Consider the following 23,327-nt stretch of genomic DNA (forward strand, 5'->3'; position numbering starts at 1 on the left):
AGCGCTTATTACATAAGCAAATTGGTAGTGGCGCCAGTCCAAACTCTAACAAAGTTTAGTCACATCGGCAGGAAAAAAGATGGTAAAATGTGACAATTTAGTCGCAATTAGGAGCCCTGCAAGCTAATATTCAGTAGGCTACAAGCTTTCATTTAATTTATATACACAAATTTCGTATAAATTTTTACAGATCTTTTAGTGGATAGTTCACCCAAAAATGAAAATGCTGTTATAATTTACTCACCCTCGTGATGTTCCAATCCCGTAAGTCTTTCGTTCATCTTCGGAACACAAATGAAGATATTTTTAATAAAAACTGAGCCAGTTCTCAGCTACGCAACCACTTTGATGCAGGGGCGTAGCCAGTATTGGGCCAGGGCGGCACTGGCCCGCCCACATTACTCACTGGCCCGCCCAGGCAAGTTTGATAAAATTCCATTTTTAGTTTATTTTTATTATTCAAATGTATTTATGAAAATATATTAATATATACCTGATTAATTGTTGACTGCTGTGTGTGTTTAATTTGTTTTTCGAATAAAATTTAACTGGTGAAGCAAGTTGTAGAAAGCCTCTCTCCGGAACGTTATTGGTTGCTATGGTTGCTGTGGGTTCCGACAGGAAAACTCTCAGCGGCGTCGGCGCCACAATAATGGCTAAACAACTTTCTTTAATGTGCTATTTGGAAAAAAAGCAAGAGTTGAGGAAGAAGACACGCCACTGCCTTCATCATCCGAGTCCACCCAGCCCAGTTCTTCCGACTCATTACCCCAGGAGAAGGCTAGTCAGGTGCTGGCGCCGGCCGCTTCTTGCTCCCTCTCTCCCCGTCAGCCTGACGCGGGTTTATCCGCCGATCTAACTGGGATATTATTATTTTAGCTTACTTTATTTTCGGGTGAACTGTATTTGCACTGCTGAACAGAATAAAATAGACAGGTTATTGTGTCTATACTGGTTTGTCCAGCCTTTATTGAGCTCTGTTGGTTGAACATAATGATTTGCCAAATATAAAGGTGTAACTGTTTTTTCAGTTTGTCTATTAATGTTAATTATTATTGAAGTCATTTTTCAATAATTATTATTGAAGTCATTTTTTTCTAGAAAAAACTATAGGCCCAGTCACATTTTCACTGGCCCACCCAAAATACAATTTCTGCCTACGCCACTGCTTTGATGCTTCAAAAAGTTCATAAAGAGATCGTAAACTAATCCATACAAATTGAGTTTAGTCCAAATTTTCAGAGAGGCGATCGCTTTATATGATGACCGAACTGCAAAACTCATTGGATCTTGCTGAAGCTCAAACGTGCTGCGTAACAAGACAATGAACCTCATTGGTTCTTGAAGAAGAGAATGAACCTCATTGGTTCTTGCAGAAGAGAATTAACCTCATGATCACTGGAGCTGGATATATATATATATACATATAAAATATTATTAAAAATATTATATATTATATACATCAGGTTACCAGTTAGCTAACGTTAGTGAAGTGTTGGTCACGTAAGCTATCGCTGCAATTAACCTATTATCTTCCAATAAACATTTACTAAAACTGGCTACATAAAATATAACTACAGACTAGATTCACGAGAGGTCGGCTAATGTGTGTAAAAGTAAAAAAAAATACAGTAATTTCAATAATTTTCCAGCGAACGTGCTTCTGAAGCACTGAAAATGAATGGGGTTCAATGGAGAAACTATCAGTGTTTGGAACTATTGGCCGCTCCACGACACGCGTTACTTCCGCATTCCAAAGTTCCTATGGCGGTCTATGGGAGTGTCGCAACTCTTTCTCTCTATGGCTCTGGCCGGACCATCATTCTATCCAACGATTACATCCAATCAAACTTCATCCTTACGTTCCTAACTTTAAAGCAGATTTTAGATAGGTTAATTAATATTAGCTGTCAAACACTCCCATTCACTTACGCTGCGCTCCGTTGTCACGTGACAGGGAGCTGACTACCGCGCGACTATAAGGCTGAATGAGAGAGAAAATGAAACGAGGTTTTTCCTGCATTGAATTTTTTTGGCGACCGCCAAAGCCTTATTTGATTGGTGAGTGATAGATGACTGACTGCTGCGCTTGTGACAGGGCTCATATTACTGAAAGAACGAGCAGAGAGAGAGAGAGAGAGAGAGAGAGACGGTCGCGCGCGCGCGCGCACAGTCTTCAAACAGTCTTGCTCTCCCTCCCTCACGCATATAAATCTAGAATTGACACGATGGTAAAAGGTAAGAAGACCGAAGTTTCACGTGAAGCATTCGGAGATTTTTCTAATGACTCATTTGAACTGATTCCATTTAATGAATGGTTAAAACAACTGATCTGTCCAACACTGAACTCACGAGACATCTGCATCGGTGTATAACAAATCGGTAACACTTTACAATAAAGTTCAATTTATTAAACTCTAGTTAACTACATTAGTTAACATTAACTATTAATAAACTGCATTTCTACAGCATTTATTAATCTTTGTTAATGCTAATTTAATCATTAATAGTAGCCTTATTGAAATCAAAAGATGTATTTGTTAACATTAGTTAGCCTAATGCACTGTGAAGTAACATGAACAAACAATGAACAGCTGTATTTTTTATTAACTAAGATTAACAAAGATTCATAAATACAGTAACAAATGTATTGCTCATGGTTCATGTTAGTTAGCCTAATGCATTAACTAATGTTAACCAATCAAACCACATTTACTCAGAACACCTGTTAAAATAAGAATGTAAGTGTGCTTACCCCATTTATTTTTAGTAAGAGTGGTTAGGAAGATTTAACCTTAATAAACTACAGTATTTTCAGGTTATTTAAATGACAATGTGAAGAAAACTTACCAAAAAAACCCAAAACTTTTAGTTTAGACTGGAGTGAGGTGAAACCAAAAACAAAAAGTGCAAATCAAGTTGTTGTTAGCTAGCTTCTAATTGTATTCAATTGTATATGGTAGAAAATTAGTTAAAATAAACTTTTTAATGCTTTATTATTGTAGTTTTTGATATTGATATGATGATATACCAAAATGATGATTAGGTTTAGCAAAGAAGGATTTTATCTTACAAAGCTATGAAATACAGTGGTAAAATCACAGCTTTAATAAAAAATAAAAAAAACAGGGCAAGAAAGGATGACAGTGTCCATCGGCCACCACCGAAAAGAAAACCAATACATTTTAAGCGCAAGAGCTTGGTTAAACAAGGAGAGAGTGCCAAGCACAAAAAAATGCAGGGACAAGTGTGTGGAAAACAAATCAGGTTCAATTATTAAGGCTTTTAATCATCAGAATGCTGCCGGTCGTTCCGCTCTACTGGCAGAGCTAAACGTCAAATTTGGTGGCTGCTCCTAAATTTTTGCTGGTGCTCCTAACTTTTTGAAGTTGGGAGCACCAGTGCTACCAGGTAAAAAAGTTAATTTCGAGCCCACTACAAAATTAATGACAGACACGTATGGCTGCCTTCACTTTAAGAGCTAGTGCACGGATCATGTGTTCATTATACTGGCATGCGTTTTATGCTTATTAAAGACAAAACCGACTATGTTTAGAGTATACTCACGAAGACCGAAATTGACAATTTTGCGTGTTAAAGAAATATAATCCGCGAAAAATAACTTTTGTTACTGGCCAGCTGTTTTTGAGGAGGATTTTCTATGAATGTGCGAATAGAAAATCATCTCAGAGAGCACTGATTAGTTTAAAATCGCTTGAATGTTTAAACTGGTAAGACTTAAAAAGACGTGCAAATGGTAAACTTCAGTCACGATGCACTGCTGGCCCGATTGTGCAAGTGAATATTCCGTCATGACCCGACTCCTAAACGCGAGTGTGTTATCGCCGCAGCGCTTGATGCTTGCCTTGCACAACACATTTTGAGAGAAGAGATAGAAGACGCGGCGCCGCTGAACACTCACGCTGTTTGTGAAATTGCGTCTGGCAGATAGTTGTTAAAAGAATGATTTGATTTTATAATCGGTGTGGATTACGATTGCGGGAATTTCCCGCATTATAAATGGGAGACCTGCGGGAATGATTAGAATTATGCGCAATACCCGCAACCCCACGCCGAAATTCGAGCCCTGCACACAGACTGTTGTCTTTGTTCTGCTCTGTTCCTCAACAAGTGACATTTTACCTGCAGTATTAGAATAAAGTATTTGACATTTGCCTTACACAGTATGGAATACAGACTCTAGAACATGTTTAGACTGCTACTGCAGGCAGGGCAGTTAAGGCGATGTCTGGTGGCATAAGCACGCCTCTATGAGATGAGCCCCATTCGTCTGCTCAGAGAACACATCTGACAGAGGGTGAGCAAAACAGGATGACATGACACTGCCTAGAAAAAAAATCATCTCAACAAATTCTCCAGCTTAAAGGTACAGCCCAGTCAGAACAGCAAGTGGAATAAAACCCCAGAATGTTTCGAACGGTCATCTGCGTTTCCACGGTTACCTTTCCAGGGTTCTGGATGCTGATGCCGTGGCCAGATGCTGGATATGGTTTCTCCTTTGTGCTAAGCATTCACACAATGTATTTCAACAAGCAAACCTTGTAGCATTGGGTTAATTGATTAATACCAGCAAAAAAGCATTTCGAAATGGAGCAAACAGGAACATGTGAGATGAAAACCGCTTTTGTGGTTAATGAGAATGTGACCGAATGTTCTGGAAGTGGTTTCGTGCAGTGTTTCAACAATTCCACCAGCAAATACCAACATAATGTTTCGTCAATGACAGAAAAATGTAACAAGCAAATAGAATACCAAGCAAATCTTGAATGACAAAGAAAATGGTGAATGACTGTGTCCAAATTGTAGGGGTGCTCCGATCAGGATTTTTGGGGCCGATCACCGAAAGCTGTATCACCCGATACCGATCACCGATTACAGGGTCTATTTGAAGACTTCTTTTTATCATGTAGCATTACTTATTAAACTATATTTAACAACAATGTATGTACATTAAGTATTACATTTAAGAGAAGACAATGCATCATGAATTGACACCATTTGCAAGCAACATGTATTAACATATAAAATAAAATAAATAAAAGACAGAACATCTGAGTCTTTAAATTTAGCTTTAGACTACTTTAAACTAAAAACAGCAACAAAAAAGGCTATAGCCAAAATAATGTTTTGAGTCAGTCAGCCATCAGTTTTTCTAATACACTTAAAGACCCACTCCGATGAAAATAATGTTTTTCTGGGTGTTAACATGTTCTTATGGCATTTTTCTGATGTTAGAGGACATATCTTGAGAAAAATAATCTCAAAGTTGTATTTCTGAGTATTTCTACATTCAAATGGCTGTGAATCAGTAGCAGACGCTAAAATGCCGGCTAAAATAGACTGGAGTTGTGACGTAGTAACTCCACTGGGCGTCGCGACGTCTTGGAGTGAAATAATGATCGGTGATAACTTTGATTAACTTCGGATAATAATAATTAACGTGTATATAATACTGTTGCCCCACCGGTATTGGGGATGTAAGCTAGCGGGAGAGACAGAGCTCTCAGCAACGGGCAGGGGGAGGGTCGTCTCTGTGCCAACGGCTCCGCCCACAACGCAGAGGCGAATTGCTAATGAGCTGCTGCCGCTCTGCTGAAGCGAAGTCCCAGAAAACGGCACAGGTTTTGTGATTTTGGCTACAAATGGCATAATCATAATTTAAAGACCACTGGGAATGTTTAAAAATAGCTCAAAATATGATCGGAGTGGGACTTTAAAGGACCACAGGTAGTAAAGTGCACAGCAACAAAAAAAAACTAACAACTTCCATATCTGTATCTATAACTTAGCTTTCTTCTGGGATGCTTAGTCAGATTTTGTGGGCATTTAGAGAGGAAGAGAGAGGTAGAGAAACCTGTGTGTGTGTGTGTGTGTGTGTGTGTGTGTGTGTGTGTGTGTGTGTGTGTGTGTGTGTGTGTGTGTGTGTGTGTGTGTGTGTGTGAGTGAAGAACCCTTGCAAAATTATTTTAAACATTAAGAAAGCCACCACTTCTGGTCACATCTATGGTTAGATTGATTTTTTTTTTAGATCCAGTGAAGTCTGTCCCACCATGTACCTAATATAAATAAATAAAACATCTTCAGTTAACTAGCAGATCATTCATTTAGTTCGCTATTAAATAAGAAATCTAGCGCTAAAACGTGTTTTTGAACTCAAGCTGCGCGCTCGTTGCCACGGCGATCAGTTGCATGGATACAGTGCTCTGTGCCTCGCGCAGTCTTCACTCGGACGCGCGCTTCAATCTATCGCCGTTGCGGACTCTTCATTCCGGTGAAATCACAAAATGAAACACAAACGTGTCCTTGCTTGATATAACTGTAACCACTGATGAACATATTCAGTTTTGATGAGAGAAAAAAAATATGTACGAGTGCGGATTAGAACCCGTAACCTCTGACACGCATGGCAAAAGATCTCCCAGTAGACCATTGAAGAACTCAAACGTAAATTGCGGATCAATGGATTTATTTACGGGTTGAGCAGAGAGGCAGCGCAGTTTGACAAGCGGCCGCGGCATGGTACACACATTGCAGATTGCTAATGAATTGTTTTTTCACACACCTTGTAGAATTGCCAGACCGGTGAAGCCATTTTTACCAGGGCGTAAAAAAATTGTCTCGCGAGTTTTGCATCATCTGATCGGCTTTTCTGGATCGGCCTTTATAGAGACCGCCGATCACACATCCCAAAGCAATTATCGGCCGATTATGATCGGCGACCGATCAATCGGAGCACCCTTACCAAATTGATCTGTTTTTATGGGGCGGATACAATTAAGTGTAACTTTGCCGATTTTCAACCCGCTTTGTATTGTTACAATGCATATGTAAATGAAAAATGTTTACTCATTCTCCGTGAAAATTCACATTTATAAATTCACATTTATTTGTCAGCAAAAGTCCACTGGACTGCAGATTATACTTCACCAGTTTGTATTCCCGTCCGCTGACACTCGGATTGATGGAGGGTTATTAATAAAGTAATTGTAAGGGTAGGTTTATCACTGAAAATTTTATCGTACTATGTCTCTTAAACCAGCATAATGGTAAAAATGGAACACTGTGGCGACAGTTTTCTTACTGGTATGGGACGGTGTTTGGCTTTGGGGCTGATGTTTGGTGTTTGGCTCTGTCAGAACTGACGGAACGACTCCATTTGGCCGAAAACAATGTTTGTGGTCATCCGATTTGAAATGTTGACTACAAACACAGAGGTTTTTACACATTTTCCGTCACAGCGTCCTCTCTGTATGCACGATTCTTTGCAGCCTTGCCCTTTAGCCGCTGCCTACAACTGTCCTTCACTGAACACCGAAAGTAACTTACTCCCGCTAAACACTTTCTCTTTGAATTCTTGCACCCGGGAACAATACAAGTCGACACCCTTATGACTAAAAGTTTACTAAGAAGTGTTTCCTACTAAAGCAAAGCAGTATTTGTCTCTGGTCAAGCGAATTCATAGCAGATTTGTGGGAGTGGCCTTGGGCGGCAACATGCCCAGTGCTTTATGGGTGTCGAAAGGCTGTCAAAAGGGAACAGCCTTTTTTTCTCTGTTCTCTAGGTAAAAAATAAATAAATAATAACATTTCTACTGTATAGGCAGCCAAGGTTTTTGAAAACCCCTTTTGCTAGCGGTGAAGTTCCATTTTAATGCTTGGCTAACGTCATTGCATAGGAAACAGAATCAACGTCGCCCTACAGTGTTTTGATGACGTTATCCACATAAATAGTCATTTACAGACAAAGCATTATAAAATAATTTACAGTTTGCGATGTTGTTTCCAATGTAATTAGAGAATTCACAAAGAAACATTTGTTGAAAGATAAAGCAACCATTACACTGCCTCATTTACAAAACAATCTGCAGTAAAATGCTTTGACCAAACATATAATCCTTCGACACGTTCCAGGACGCCATTAAACGCCATTAAAAAGGATGCCATTAAAAAGAAACCATCCACTTGTTTGACGCTGGGATCCTTTTGAAGTCAGTACAGAGACACAAACAAGCTGTTTAAACTGCGAACAAAGCTATCATTCTTTTACTTTTCCATTTGTCCTGTTGTCGACAGACAACAAGTGTGTGGAGTATGTCTGAACGCGCATCTATATACTGTATCAGTGTAGACAGCGTCAATGATTATAATGGGCTCTATTTAGGCAAACGTCAGCCATTAGGCGACTGAACAGCAGTGGGCGGGCCTATGGTGTGATGATGTGTAACTATTTGTCAATATCTCTGGAGGCAGACATGTGAAAATGTATTGGCCCATGTAACATCACAAACCCCACAACATCAAAATAAACTGTTTTCTGGTGCCTGGCTAAATAAATGCTCGGTTTATAATGAGGAGGATGTTTTAAGCTATAAAACGTACAGGATATTTCCTGGTACAAAAAAAACTTTGACTTATATGTCAAAAGATTGAGGAAAATCTGATTTCACATGTCATTATCCTACTTAGTAACTACTTCTCCAGGGAGAGAGAGAGAGAGGGAGAGAGGGAGAGACATTATGTGTGTGATTTCCACCAACCCCGAAATAGATGCCACACATCTCACTAAGCCTACTTAATTTTTCCAGATGGAACAGTTAGTGTGTATGATTTGTAGGAGGGTTATAGTGTGTCGCTGTGTGAAGGTTCATGAGTGCATCCAGTTCTGATAATGATGGAAAAGAGTGAATAATAAAAAAAGCAAGAATCAAGACTACGTGCCTGGCAGACACAGCTAGCCCAGCAATTACTGTATGCTTCCTACATAGACAGCATTCTTGGGGATCATGCACCACAAAAATGCTCTCTAGGTAGGCAGCATATGGACTCAGGAGACTTGAAATAAATGCACATGATGCTCAAAAATGTTGTTCAGAGTCAGACATGTTAGTCTCTTGAGCATCAATATCACAGTTGAATTTATGTTTAAAGAGGAACACCACATATAGTCAAGTCAAGTCACTTTAATTTATATAGCGCTTTTAACAATATAGATTGTTTCAAAGCAGCTTTACAGGGATAATAGGAAATTGATGGAACAGAGATTGTTTTGGCTTTACAGCAGCTCTAGAAAAAATATATTGTCGAGCTAAAGTTAGTTTTTTGATCGATTAACTTCCGTTGTAAAAATCATTAGTTATTAACTTAGGGGCCGCTTACACGACACCGTTTTAACAGAAAACAGAAAACTTTTAATGCGTCCTGGCCGTTCATTTGCACGACAACAGTGTTTGGTGGCTCGAGAACGCAAACTTTGAAATGGGTTCCAAGGTGCAAGTTTTGAAAACGTTATCATCTCCGTGTAAACTTCAAAAACGTGGATCTGTGAAAACGGTGACGGTGTGCACATGCGTATTACATGTAGGGGTGGGGGAAAAAATCGATTCTTAGATGCATCGCGATGCGGACGTGGACGATTCTGAATCGATTCACAATTGTCAAAAATCGATTTTCAAAAAAAAAATAAAAAAATTTAGATATATATTTATAATAACGTAATATTGACGGAACGCGAAAGACGGAACTCTGAAGCGCGGAAGTGCAGTGGCCGGACCGTCTGTGGCGTGCACGTAACAGACGCGGACGCGATGGCTGAGCGCCAAATCCAAACACCCTCCTCGTTAAAAGCTGACGTGTGGAAATATTTTGGCTTCTGACGTTAAAGGGGGAAAGGAGCTGGACAAGAGCCACACTAGTTGTAAGCTTTGTAGAGTAAAACTAAAATATTTCGGAAACAAGACACATATGAGAGGCCATATGACACGTTTCCAGCCAGAGGAGGAAAAACACTCGGATGTAACGTTACCGGTCGTTGTTATATTATTAATTTACTACAAATATGCTGCTGCTAGTTCAGACACACATGTATTTTCCTGTTGGTTCTTTGCAATGTTAATAAAATATATTGTACGTTAATTCTTTATGGGTCATTACTTTCTACTTTTAAAGCAAAGTATTTATAGTCACACACACACAAAAAAAAGATTCTGATAATCGATTTAGCATCGAATCGCAGCCCTCTGAATCGTAATCGAATCGAATCGTGAGGTGCCTAGAGATTCCCACCCCTAATTACATGTTTAGTCTATTAGGTATGTGCGTTTGAATATGTGCGCAGGCGTGTAGTCTGTCTTTCTCTACAAAGTGACACCGCCAAATTACTCGTCTGGCCTGCATAATACAGAATATTTTGTCGTTTCCGCGGATCCATGCGAACTGGAATAATGTTGATAACGTTTTATCTGTACAGAGGAAAAGGGAGGGACGACTTCACAGGGGAAAGACTAGTTGACACTTCAGGGCTATAGTTGACGTATTTTCTATTGAAACTGGAAAATCATTTTGTGGTTCCAGAGTGAGTCAAATGACATTTACAGCTCAGGTAATTACCACAAAAATCTGTATCCAAAGTGTACATGAGCAAAGATGGAAGAATTGAAATTGCATACAGAGTAACTGCCATAGAGTTGAATGAGAATTCGAGGGGATGTTAGTTAGGAACAGTCTAGAGAGCATTAAACTAGACACAAATTTGAATACACCCATTAATACCAAATGAGTCATCAATATTTTGGCATACAGCATACAGTAAATGGTCTCAATAACAGACATGTACTGAATTCCACAAAACTCCAAAACTGAGTTTAGAGTACCCATATTAAGTCTGGGAGCACTGTGACTTTTCATGATGTTTATCACTGCTTGTGTTTTCGGAATTTCAGACAGGTTTATTATAGATCCTAGAATGACTATATTTGTTAGTCGGCATAATTAGGTTGAAAACACTTTTTCATTCAAGAGTTCAAGACCACTGCTAGAAAACATGCAACACTTGATCACTTAGGTAAAGTTGGTTTTATATTCGCACATTCGCACATTCGCGTTAAAGAACTTTTTCAATTAAATAGTCAATGAAGCAAATTTTTTTCAGATTCGAAGCAGCTACTTAATATTGACAACAAAGATTGTGAACTACAACATTTTCTACAATCTATCAAAATGGGTAAGTATATTTTTAATGCATACACACTTTGTTGAATATTCAATGTAGTGTGGTAACCAAGATAGGGACCGTCTAAAAAGTTTATATTGTTTTTCATCGTGTGCAAACAGACAACTACATTTTAGCCAATTACAGATGTACCAGCAAATATCTCTCACATTATGTGTTCTAATGCAATAGAATGTCCTTATAATGATGGTGTTTAAAAAGGTGTTTAGGAAATAATAAAGAATGAACATGTAGGCAACATGAACTGTAATCTGGTAACAATCCAGACTGTAGAAAGTGGAAAATCATGTGTAATCTCCTGAACATAGTTAATCGCTTCATTTTACATCTGTTTATATTTATGTTTGTTTATTTATTTGAAATCAAAATGAACAAGAACAGTGTTGGTGTTGGTTTTAATTATGACATATGATTTATTTCAATAGGTTTTGAAAGGATGGGCCGACTGTTCCAAAACAAGTTGGATGGTCTTGTCTTGACCCTACAGAACACACTACAGCCCACGTCTTGCTGTTTTATCCACCTCGGTTTTTCTGTTTTTAAGTGTAATAAATACTTTACAGTGTAACAGTGTTCTCCAGGTGCTGAATAAAAAGAATGGCCTAACAGTATTTTATGTTTTCCTGTTGTATAGCATCTTCAATTAACATTAAACTCTCACAATAACACAATTTGTGTGCATTGATTGATGTTTACAGTCCTGCAGAAATATCACTGTCCATGGTACTGAATCCATCAGATTATTGACAAGTACCCAGAAAGCATGACAGCAAACATGATGTTTATTTTGGGGGTGAAGGGTGTGGATTTTGGAATAAACTGCTGCTTCAATGTATATGTAATGAGTGACTATAATCAAGGTTTTCTTTCTAAATATTACACGAGTGGAATGACTTATCTAGGCATGTGAGATTTTACTTAGTTATAGGCTAGAAGTTACCAGTATGATTACTGAAATGTTTGTTTCATGTATTTTCTAATGTCTGTATTTGATATCTGAAAGCAGTAACAGTGCTTGCTCATTTAGTGATTCTGTGATCTTTGTAACGGCCTACGAACTCCTGTGAGAGTCTTGAAGCTGACTTCTGCTGATGAAACTGAAAACTATCTTCAGTTAACGAGTTCGTTTGCCCATAAAATCTTTAAGATATTAGGTTAAACTTATTTGGCTTGCTGTCCGCTGGAGAGGGGCTCGATGAAGCAGCTTCAACTCGAGCTCTGATATACCCCCCAGTGGCTAAATGTAGGACCTGTTAATTAAAGGGCAAGGTACCTAAGATGAAGGTGGAGTTTGGGGAGGTGGAGGGATACTGGAACAGCTGATACTAGGGAGAGGTAAGCGGCTGCTTATATACTCTGTTTGTTGATTGAAAGATTGGATGGGCTCGCTCCTCCCTAACTTACGTTTAGGAACTTCATTAAATCTTTTCTTTATTATAATTCTGACTCCTGCTCTTCATTTCTTCATATCTGGTTCTGGGTCTTTGACTGTGCGCCCCTAACAGGTGAACATTTAAAAAACTAGCAAAAGTCCTATGGGGTTCTTCAATGGCACACCTTCCATCAAAAAATATTACATTATCTAAATGTATTTATTACTGTAATGGCTGAAAACAGTAACTTCTTTACTTCATGGATGTATTTATAGAAGAATGATTTGCCTTAAAAGAACATTAAAACCATTAAACAAAGTACAGTTTTGAAAATATCTCCCTTACTGTACGTACAACTATCAAATGTGTATTAAAAAAATGACTGTATTTCCCCTAAAGTATTCTTTTCGTGTTTCAAAGGCTGTAGTGCTTTCCTAGTGACCACACTGACTTACTACAGCTGAAATTTCCACAATAACTCCCATACTGTACGTACAATTATCAAATGTTTATTAAAAAAATGTCTGTAATTCCCCTATCCTAAAGTATTCTTTTCGTGTTTCAAAGGGTGTAGTGCTTTCCTAGTGACCTGACTGACTTACTACAGGTCAAATTTTGACAATAACTCGCATACTGTACGTGCTATTGTCAAATATGTTTATGAAAAATTAACTGTATTTCCCCTAAAGTATTTTTTCCCGTTCCAAAGGCTGTAGTGCTTTCCTAGTGACCATGCTGACTTACTACAGGTGAAATTTTGACAATAACTGCTTTACTGTACGTACAATAAACTAATAAGTTCAAGAAAAAATTACTGTAATTCCCCTAAAGTATTTTTTCCCGTTTCAAGGGCTGTAGTCCTTTCCTAGTGACCACACTGACTTACTACAGGTGAAATTTTGACAATAACTCCCTTACTGTACGTACAATAAACTAAAATGTTTATGAAACAATTACTGTAATTCCCCTAAAGTATTTTTTCCCGTTTCAAGGGCTGTAGTGCTTTCCTACTGATCAGACTGACTTACTACAGGTGAAATTTTGACAATAGCTCCCTTACTGTACGTACAATAAACTAATAAGTTCAAGAAAAAATTACTGTAATTCCCCTAAAGTATTCTTTTCGTGTTTCAAAGGGTGTAGTGCTTTCCTAGTGACCTGACTGACTTACTACAGGTCAAATTTTGAAAATAACTCGCATACTGTACGTGCTATTGTCAAATATGTTTATGAAAAATTAACTGTATTTCCCCTAAAGTATTTTTTCCCGTTCCAAAGGCTGTAGTGCTTTCCTAGTGACCACACTGACTTACTACAGGTGAAATTTTGACAATAACTGCTTTACTGTACGTACAATAAACTAATAAGTTCAAGAAAAAATTACTGTAATTCCCCTAAAGTATTTTTCCCGTTTCAAGGGCTGTAGTCCTTTCCCAGTGACCACACTGACTTACTACAGGTGAAATTTTGACAATAACTCCCGTACTGTACGTACAATAAACTAAAATGTTTATGAAACAATTACTGTAATTCCCCTAAAGTATTTTTTCCCGTTTCAAGGGCTGTAGTCCTTTCCCAGTGACCACACTGACTTACTACAGGTGAAATTTTGACAATAACTCCCTTACTGTACATACAATAAACTAATAAGTTGAAGAAAAAATTACTGTAATTCCCCTAAAGTATTTTTTCCTGTTTCAAATGCTGTAGTCCTTTCCTAGTGACCACACTGACTTACTACAGGTGAAATTTTGACAATAACTCCCTTACTGTACGTACAATAAACTAAAATGTTTATGAAACAATTACTGTAATTCCCCTAAAGTATTTGTTCTTGTTTCAAAGGCTGTAGTGCTTTCCTACTGATCAGACTGACTTACTACAGGTGAAATTTTGACAATAACTCCCTTACTGTACGTACAATAAACTAATAAGTTCAAGAAAAAATTACTGTAATTCCCCTAAAGTATTTTTTCCCGTTTCAAGGGCTGTAGTCCTTTCCCAGTGACCACACTGACTTACTACAGGTGAAATTTTGACAATAACTCCCTTACTGTACGTATAATAATCAAATATGTTTATGAAACAATTACTGTAATTCCCCTAAAGTATTATTTTCCCGTTCCAAGGGATGTAGTGCTTTCCTAATGACCAGTGTGACTTACTCCAGGTGAAAATTTGACAATATCTCCCTTACTGTACGTACTATTGTCAATTATGTTTATGAAAAATTAACTGTAAATGACCGTAACTATTTTTCTGCGTTCCAAAGGCTGTAGTACTTTCCTAGTGACCAGTGTGACTTACTACAGGTGAAATTTTGACAATAACTCACATACTGTACGTGCTATTGTAAAATATGTTTATGAAAAATTAACTGTAAATGACCGTAACTATTTTTCCACGTTCCAAAGGCTGTAGTATTTTCCTAATGACCAGTGTGACTTACTACAGGTGAAATTTCCACAATAACTCCCTTACTGTACGTACAATAAACTAAAATGTTTATGAAACAATTACTGTAATTCCCCTAAAGTATTTTTTCCCGTTCCAAGGGCTGTAGTGCTTTCCTACTGATCAGACTGACTTACTACAGGTGAAATTTTGACAATAACTCCCTTACTGTATGTATAATAATCAAATATGTTTATGAAAAATTAACTGTAAATGACCGTAACTATTTTTCCACGTTCCAAAGGCTGTAGTACTTTCCTAATGACCAGTGTGACTTACTGCAGGTGAAATTTCCACAATAACTCCCTTACTGTATGTACAATTATCAAATGTTTATTAAAAAAATTACTGTATTTCCCCTAAAGTATTATTTTCGTGTTTCAAAGGCTGTAGTGCTTTCCCAGTGACCTGACTGACTTACTACAGGTGAAATTTCCACAACAACTCGCATACTGTACGCACAATTATCAAATGTTTATTTTAAAAAAAATACTGTATTTCCCCTAAAGTATTATTTTTGTGTTCCAAAGGGTGTAGTGCTTTCCTAATGACCAGTGTGACTTACTCCAGGTGAAATTTTGACAATATCTTCCTTACTGTATGTACAATAATCAAATATGTTTGTGAAACAATTACTGTAATTCCCCTAAAGCATTATTTTCATGTTTCAAAGGTTGGAGAATGTTCCTAGTGATCAGACTAACTTACTAAAGGTTAAATATTGCCAATACCTGCCTTACTGTAAGTACAGTACATACATATTTTTTTATGAAAAAATTACTGTAATTCACCTTAAGTGTTTCTTCATGTTCCAAAGGTTTTAGTATGTTTCTACTCAATTAATTTTGATAAATGTATTAGGTAAAAGTAGGTATTAGAACTGCTGTTCCTGGTACAACACATTTCGTTCATTGATTAAAAACTGTAAAGATTTTAGCTTAATCATATTTTTAACGTTATAAATAAGCAACAATTAATTGTAATGATTCAAATCTGGAATCCATTGCTGCTTCAATGTATATCTAATGAGCTAATTTAATCAAGGTATTAATCAATATTTTCCTTCTAAATATCAAAGGAGTTGAATGACTTCTCTAGGCTTATGAGATTGTACTTTGTTTTAAAATGACCAGTGTGATTATCTAAAATGTTATTTCATGTATTCTCTGTATTGAAAATCTGAGAGGTGCACTGTAAAACCCAACACGTTATGCAAACTCATTTCAGTTGAGACCGATTACCTCAATTCAATTAAGTTTAAAAAACAATAGTTATGAGTACTCTGAACTTATTTTAACCAAATCCACTAAAACAAGGATATTTCTCAATACACAATTAAACTTCTGCATTCAAATATCTTGATATTTGATATTATATATTGAGTAAAAACAGTGAAATTACAAACTTTAAATGAACTTTTAAGTGCTTGTAGTTACGACTAGCTCACACTATCACACACAAAGTCAAATCCTTTAGGTTAAGCTAACTCATTACATTTGAGGACACCGATTACCTTAATTTAATTTTTATTTTAAGCAATTATTTAAGTGACTAATTGATTAATGATTGAGCATTAGTGATGAACACCTGCTGTTAACAGGCAAAATCACTGAAGGAAAGAAAAACTTGAAATGCAAATGAGCTGCTGCTCCCAGCACAGGGGGCGGAGCCTCAAGAGGTTCCGTCCTTTTACCTCAAACAAACATGCACTGAAAATGTCAAAAACATTTAGCCTTTTATTGTCAAACCAGAGTCAGACATAGATGGAGTGACACAAGAAGAAGTGACAGAGGTTTAGAAGGTGATGATTTATTGAGTTTCGTTCAAGGTCACCATATTGGAGATTAGCGGTTGTTTTAGTTGGACTCTTGACCCTTGCAAATTAGTTTGTCTTTGGCTGCTGTTACTCATGTGTATATAAAACACATTTGTTATGGCACAAAAGTCAAAAGAAAATATGATCAGTTGTCAATGGTTGTGCTTTGATGATGAAAATCATCATTAAATGACATGATGATTGAACTTTTACAGAGTCTAATCTCTGATTAAACAAGTGATGTATTATTAGGTTTGCCTATTTATTTAAATTCAGAATTGGATAAAAGAAAGGATTTTACGAACAATTTTCGCACAAAAAGCTTTCATCTATTGCATTATTAAGACTAACACAGACATCAATAATCAGCATATGAATCTCAACAATGGTGACCATTAAAAAGTTATTCATGCCGCAATGCATGCTGGGAGCCATGGATACATTTTGTATTATGCTAGTACCCAGCATGCATTGCAGCATGAATCGTTATTTAATGGTCACCATTGTTGAGATTAATATGCTGATTCTTGATGTCTATGTTAGTTTTAGTAAAGCCATAGATGAAAACTTTTTGTGAACACTGCTTGTAAAATCCTTAATTGTATCTGATGTCATAACACTGCTGGCCCTTTGCTGTAAAATCACAGTTTTGAATAAAACTATAATTTGTCATCCTTTTTAATCAGATATTAGACACTGAAAGAAATCATTGAATCAGGTCACTACATGATGACTGACATCAACACTTAACCATCAACATCTGATCACATTTTCTCTTGACTTTCGTGCCATAACAAATGTGCTTTATAATCACACAAGTTTCAGCAGACAGAGAAAATCTTGTCTTCAAAAGTCAAGGGTCAGGAACCCAACTAAAGCAAACGCTGATCTCCATCATGGTGACCTTAAACGAAACAATAAATCATCAAATTCTGAACCTCTGTTAATTCTCTTAAGAACTTCTGTAGACGTGCTAATAAGTGCTAATAAGAATAAGACTAGCCATTGCACACTGAGTCCGAAATTGTCGTATGCGTTTTTTCGGATTCGTAATTCGGTGGCTCTGAATTGTCAAAACACCATTCAAACTGCTTGCTACAGATGCGAAAAACACAGAAAATCAAACCCGATCCGATTTTTTTTATGACGGACGAAAGTTTCGGAGGCAGTGTGCAAGCGTGATTGACATAACGTGAGGTCGTATTTATTTTTTAACGTGCAGAAATTTCAGATGTGAATTTCGGACTCAGTGTGCAATGGCCTTAAAGTGCTGTTTGATGAGTTGTTTAACGACGTGCTGAGATCTTGAGACTTCATATCTTGTCATATCAGTTGATTTAGCTTAGACCTTGGTGAAGGGTATAATTGCTGATCTTTGTAACTGTAACAGAGCGGCCTACGAACTCCTTGTGAGTCTTGAAGCTAACTTTTGCATGATGAAACTACAAACTATCTTCAGTAAATCTTTCATTAATTTATTATAATTCTGACTCTTGTCTTAAATTGACTGACTAACTCCCTGGTTTTAATTAATCATATCTGGTCCTTGGGTCTTTAACTGTATACAGTGGTAATCTATATTGCAACAAGGTGAGCACAACCATTGGGCATCTTTCCAGGTAGCTTGTCTGGTGATAATCCAAGGCATGGTACCAATATTTTGCACTGTTGCTGAAAACTGTGCTGAAAACAATATTTTCATTCAAACACACACATTTATTTCACTTCACTTCACTAAAATAAAATATAGTAAAGTAAAAATGACGTGACAAAACAATCAGTTAAAGGGTTTATGATAATATAAGAACAACTTAAACCAAGAGAGTATCAACAACAGCAGAATTATGAAGAGGTGATATTGAAATATTACTCTAACCATGAGGAATTAATTACAACTTTTATGTATAATCACAGTTGTATTCCATGGACAATTAGAAAGATAATACAAATAAAACAGTGTTTACATCAACAGTGACTTTCTACGTTACTTTGGTTGAATTTGAAGTTGAATTTGGAGGGGGGAGAAAGATCATAAAAGTAAATGTCATGTAAGGACAAAGTTTGTTGGCTGGTGGCTATATCAGCACATGTGACTTAATATGTGAAAATATTGACCATGAAGGACAACTACACTACATACAGATTGACAGGAGAGTCAGTGTCAGAAAAGATGATGCCAACAGCATCCTCTGAACAAACCATTATTTTGGATAACCTTGCATACAAAAAATATACCGGACTCGGACTTGTGCAATCAGACCCTTTTATTCCTGCTGTACAAGAAGCAAAAATTACATGTTGGTCATAAAATTCTGCACTGTACAGTATCTGTGATGCCTTCTTGATCTTGCTGTACATTATCTGTCAGATTTGCTGCAACAACGTGAACAGGTTCATTCACTACAACCTTAAACAAACAAAACCCCTTTAAGTGAATTACAGTATTGCATTAATATGTAATACAGTATTATTAAGTATTGTCAAAATTTCACGTGTATTAAGTCAGTCTGGTCACTAGGAAAGCACTACACCCTTTGAAACATGAAAATAATGATTTAGGGAAATTAGAGTATTTTTTAAAATAAACATTTGATAATTGTATGTACAGTATTGTAGGTATTGTCAAAATTTCACCTGTAGTAAGTCAGTCAGGTCACTAGGAAAGCACTACACCCTTTGGAACACTAAAAAATACTTAGTCAATTACAGTAATTTTTCATAAACCTATTTGATAATAGTATATACAGTAAGGGAGTTATTGTCAAAATTTCACCTGAACTAAGTCAGTCTGGTCACTAGGAGAGTACTACACCTTTTGAAACATCAAAAAATACTTACGGTGATTTACAGTAATTTTTTCATAAACATAATTGACAATAGTACACATACAGTAAGGGAGATATTGTCAAAATGTCACCTGTAGTAAGTCACACTGGTCATTAGGAAAGTACTACAACATTTGGAACGTGGAAAAATAGTTACAGTCATTTACAGTTAATTTTTCATAAACATATTTGACAATAGCACGTACAGTATGGGAGTTATTGTCAAAATTTCACCTGTAGTAAGTCAGTCAGGTCACTATAAAGCACTACAGCCTTTGAAACACGAAAATAATACTTTAGGGGAATTACAGTAATTTTTTCTTGAACTTATTAGTTTATTGTACGTACAGTAAGGGAGTTATTGTCAAAATGTCACCTGTAGTAAGTCAGTCTGATCACTAGGAAAGCACTACAGCCTTTGGAATATAAATATAAATATTAAAAAACACTATAGGTGAATTAAAGTTTATTACATAAACATATGTAATAAACACACGTAATAATGTTTATTACATAAATATATTTGATAATTGTACAGTAAGGGAGTTGTCGTCAAAATTTCACCTGTAGTAAGTCAGTCTGATCACTAAGAAAGGACTACAGCCTTTGAAACAGGAAAAAATGCTTTAGGGGAATTACAGTTATTTTTTCTTCAACTTATTAGTTTATTGTACGTACAGTAAGGGAGTTATTGTCAAAATTTCACCTGTAGTAAGTCAGTCTGATCACTAGGAAAGGACTACAGCATTTGAAACAGGAAAAAATACTTTAGGGGAATTACAGTAATTTTTTCTTCAACTTATTAGTTTATTGTACGTACAGTAAGGGAGTTATTGTCAAAATTTCACCTGTAGTAAGTCAATCTGGTAACTAGGAAAGCACTACAGCCTTTGAAACAAGAAAGAATACTTTAGGGGAATTACAGTAATTTTTTCTTCAACTTATTAGTTTATTGTACGTACAGTAAGGGAGTTATTGTCAAAATTTCACCTGTAGTAAGTCAGTCTGATAACTAGGAAAGCACTACAGCCTTTGAAACAAGAAAAAATACTTTAGGAGAATTACAGTAATTTTTTCTTCAACTTATTAGTTTATTGTACGTACAGTAAGGGAGTTATTGTCAAAATTTCACCTGTAGTAAGTCAGTCTGATCACTAGGAAAGGACTACAGCATTTGAAACAGGAAAAAATACTTTAGGGGAATTACAGTAATTTTTTCTTCAACTTATTAGTTTATTGTACGTACAGTAAGGGAGTTATTGTCAAAATTTCACCTGTAGTAAGTCAGTCTGATCACTAGGAAAGGACTACAGCATTTGAAACAGGAAAAAATACTTTAGGGGAATTACAGTAATTTTTTCTTCAACTTATTAGTTTATTGTACGTACAGTAAGGGAGTTATTGTCAAAATTTCACCTGTAGTAAGTCAGTCTGATCACTAGGAAAGGACTACAGCATTTGAAACAGGAAAAAATACTTTAGGGGAATTACAGTAATTTTTTCTTCAACTTATTAGTTTATTGTACATACAGTAAGGAAGTTATTGTCAAAATTTCACCTGTAGTAAGTCAGTCTGATCAGTAGGAAAGGACTACAGCATTTGAAACAGGAAAAAAATACTTAAGGGGAATTACAGTAATTTTTTCTTCAACTTATTAGTTTATTGTACGTACAGTAAGGGAGTTATTGTCAAAATTTCACCTGTAGTAAGTCAGTCTGATCAGTAGGAAAGGACTACAGCATTTGAAACAGGAAAAAATACTTTAGGGGAATTACAGTAATTTTTTCTTCAACTTATTAGTTTATTGTACGTACAGTAAGGGAGTTATTGTCAAAATTTCACCTGTAGTAAGTCAGTCTGATAACTAGGAAAGCACTACAGCCTTTGAAACAAGAAAAAATACTTTAGGAGAATTACAGTATTTTTTTCTTCAACTAATTAGTTTATTGTACGTACAGTAAGGGAGTTATTGTCAAAATTTCACCTGTAGTAAGTCAGTCTGATCACTAGGAAAGGACTACAGCCTTTGAAACAGGAAAAAATGCTTTAGGGGAATTACAGTAATTTTTTCTGGAACTTATTAGTTTATTGTACGTACAGTAAGGGAGTTATTGTCAAAATTTCACCTGAAGTAAGTCAGTCTGATCACTAGGAAAGCACTACAGCCTTTGGAATATAAATATAAAAAAACACTATAGGTGAATTAAAGTTTATTACATAAACATATGTAATAAACACATGTAATAATGTTTATTACATAAATATATTTGATAATTGTACAGTAAGGGAGTTATTGTCAAAATTTCACCTCTAGTAAGTCAGTCTGATCACTAGGAAAGCACTACAGCCTTTGGAACAGGAAAAAATACTTTAGGGGAATTACTGTAATTTTTTTTATTAATATTTGTATACTGAACGGGAGGTACTGTCAAAATTCCACCTGTAGTAAGTCAGTCTGGTCAGTAGGAACATACTACAACCTTTGGAACATGACAAATAACATTGTTTTAATATTTTAATCTCCTCAAAACGAGCTTTCCTTCGGGTTTGCACTTTGCAGATGGTCCCTTCTTAGCAGCCTGCGCATAGAGATCAATGTATTTTGTCCAGTGCGAAGGAAAGATCGTTTTGAGGAAATTTATGTTGTAGCTTCTGGTGTTTTATCTGTAGTTATATGTGATAGGTGTTGTGTGTAGCAACAACGTTTAGTTCACGAGTTATTGAACGCGGAAGTCCGCGAATGTGTGAATATGCGAATATAAAACCAACTTTACCTAAGTCACTTGATCTAGACCAAAGTATATGTCAGTACTGTGTCTAAAAATGTAAATTACACAAAAATAACTTCTTGGCTGTATAGAATCCATATCACACTCACAAATAGGCACAGGGAGTTTTCAAGCACACATACACAAAAGAACAATTAATAATAACAAAAATTGTCAACGATGTAACGATGACCTAGTTAACACAGTTTAAGCAACAAGCAACAGAGTAGGCGTTAATAAACAAATCCAGGGGAGGGTTTGATGAAGTGAAGGACTGCATGTTTATGCCGACACAGCAGAATAACAGACAGGAGCGTGAGCAAACTAAATATCGGTCGCATCTAAAAATATCAGAAAGAGTAAAGGCAACATTGTGTCTGCAGTGCGTTACAAATCACTGCATAGAACAAAAATCACAACCTCAGCATCCTTAGTGCAAATCCCATAGACTTATTATCAATGTGTACGTTTGTGTGGAGAATGAGGGCATGTATTGAAATGCAATAGATGGTGAGCACGCTTCCATTTCTAATTACTACAATATAACCAATTATGCACTTACCCAGACGATAGCCTAAAGTCCTGTCTTTATGTTCTCCATGGTAGCCTACACAACCCAATTCCTAAGATTTCCGTGGTGGTGTAAAGTACAGCAGATGAACAGGGATCGGCGAGTAAAACGCGTTTTCAGCAGGATATCATTCACTGCTCCGAGCGGCTGGCTGATGATGATGATGATGATGATGGCGCAGCGGCAGCATAATGAAACTCAATGGCGCTGCGTTTTGATTGACAGCTCCTTCAGCCAAAAGAATGCTCTGGATCGCGTTCAACATGAGCTCGAGCATTTCATTGGCTGAGGAAGCTGTCGATCAGCCCCACCCGGGGGTTTGTAAACACGGTACGCGCAGGACTGAACCATACACGCCGGCCGACTGACACGCGAGTCTTTTTTATGACTCCTCGTTGATGGTTTTCATGTCAGTTAAAAGAAGTGTTAAAAGAATTTACAAAGAATGGTGGATCGAAAACGAAAGGAATTGTATCAAATGAGGTCACCTC

General features: G+C 36.7%; 1 protein-coding gene across 4 annotated transcripts in view; it reads right to left on the reverse strand.

Annotated features, from left to right (window-relative positions):
* The window catches only part of fynb (FYN proto-oncogene, Src family tyrosine kinase b), an 85,752-nt gene extending 62,727 nt beyond the window's left edge, over positions 1–23,025 (reverse strand). For 2 of the 4 annotated variants that reach the window (XM_056250704.1, XM_056250633.1), the window contains exon 1: positions 22,828–23,024. The gene's annotated coding sequence lies outside the window, so the exon portion shown is untranslated. Of the gene's footprint in view, positions 1–22,823 lie in introns of all 4 variants that reach the window. The other 2 variants (XM_056250871.1, XM_056250787.1) reach the window with 2 other exon arrangements.
* Between the last annotated feature and the right edge of the window lie 302 nt (positions 23,026–23,327).

The sequence above is a fragment of the Rhinichthys klamathensis genome, unplaced genomic scaffold, assembly GCF_029890125.1.
Source record: "Rhinichthys klamathensis goyatoka isolate OS25496 unplaced genomic scaffold, OSU_Roscu_1.1 h1tg000001l_1, whole genome shotgun sequence".
NCBI lineage: Eukaryota > Metazoa > Chordata > Actinopteri > Cypriniformes > Leuciscidae > Rhinichthys > Rhinichthys klamathensis.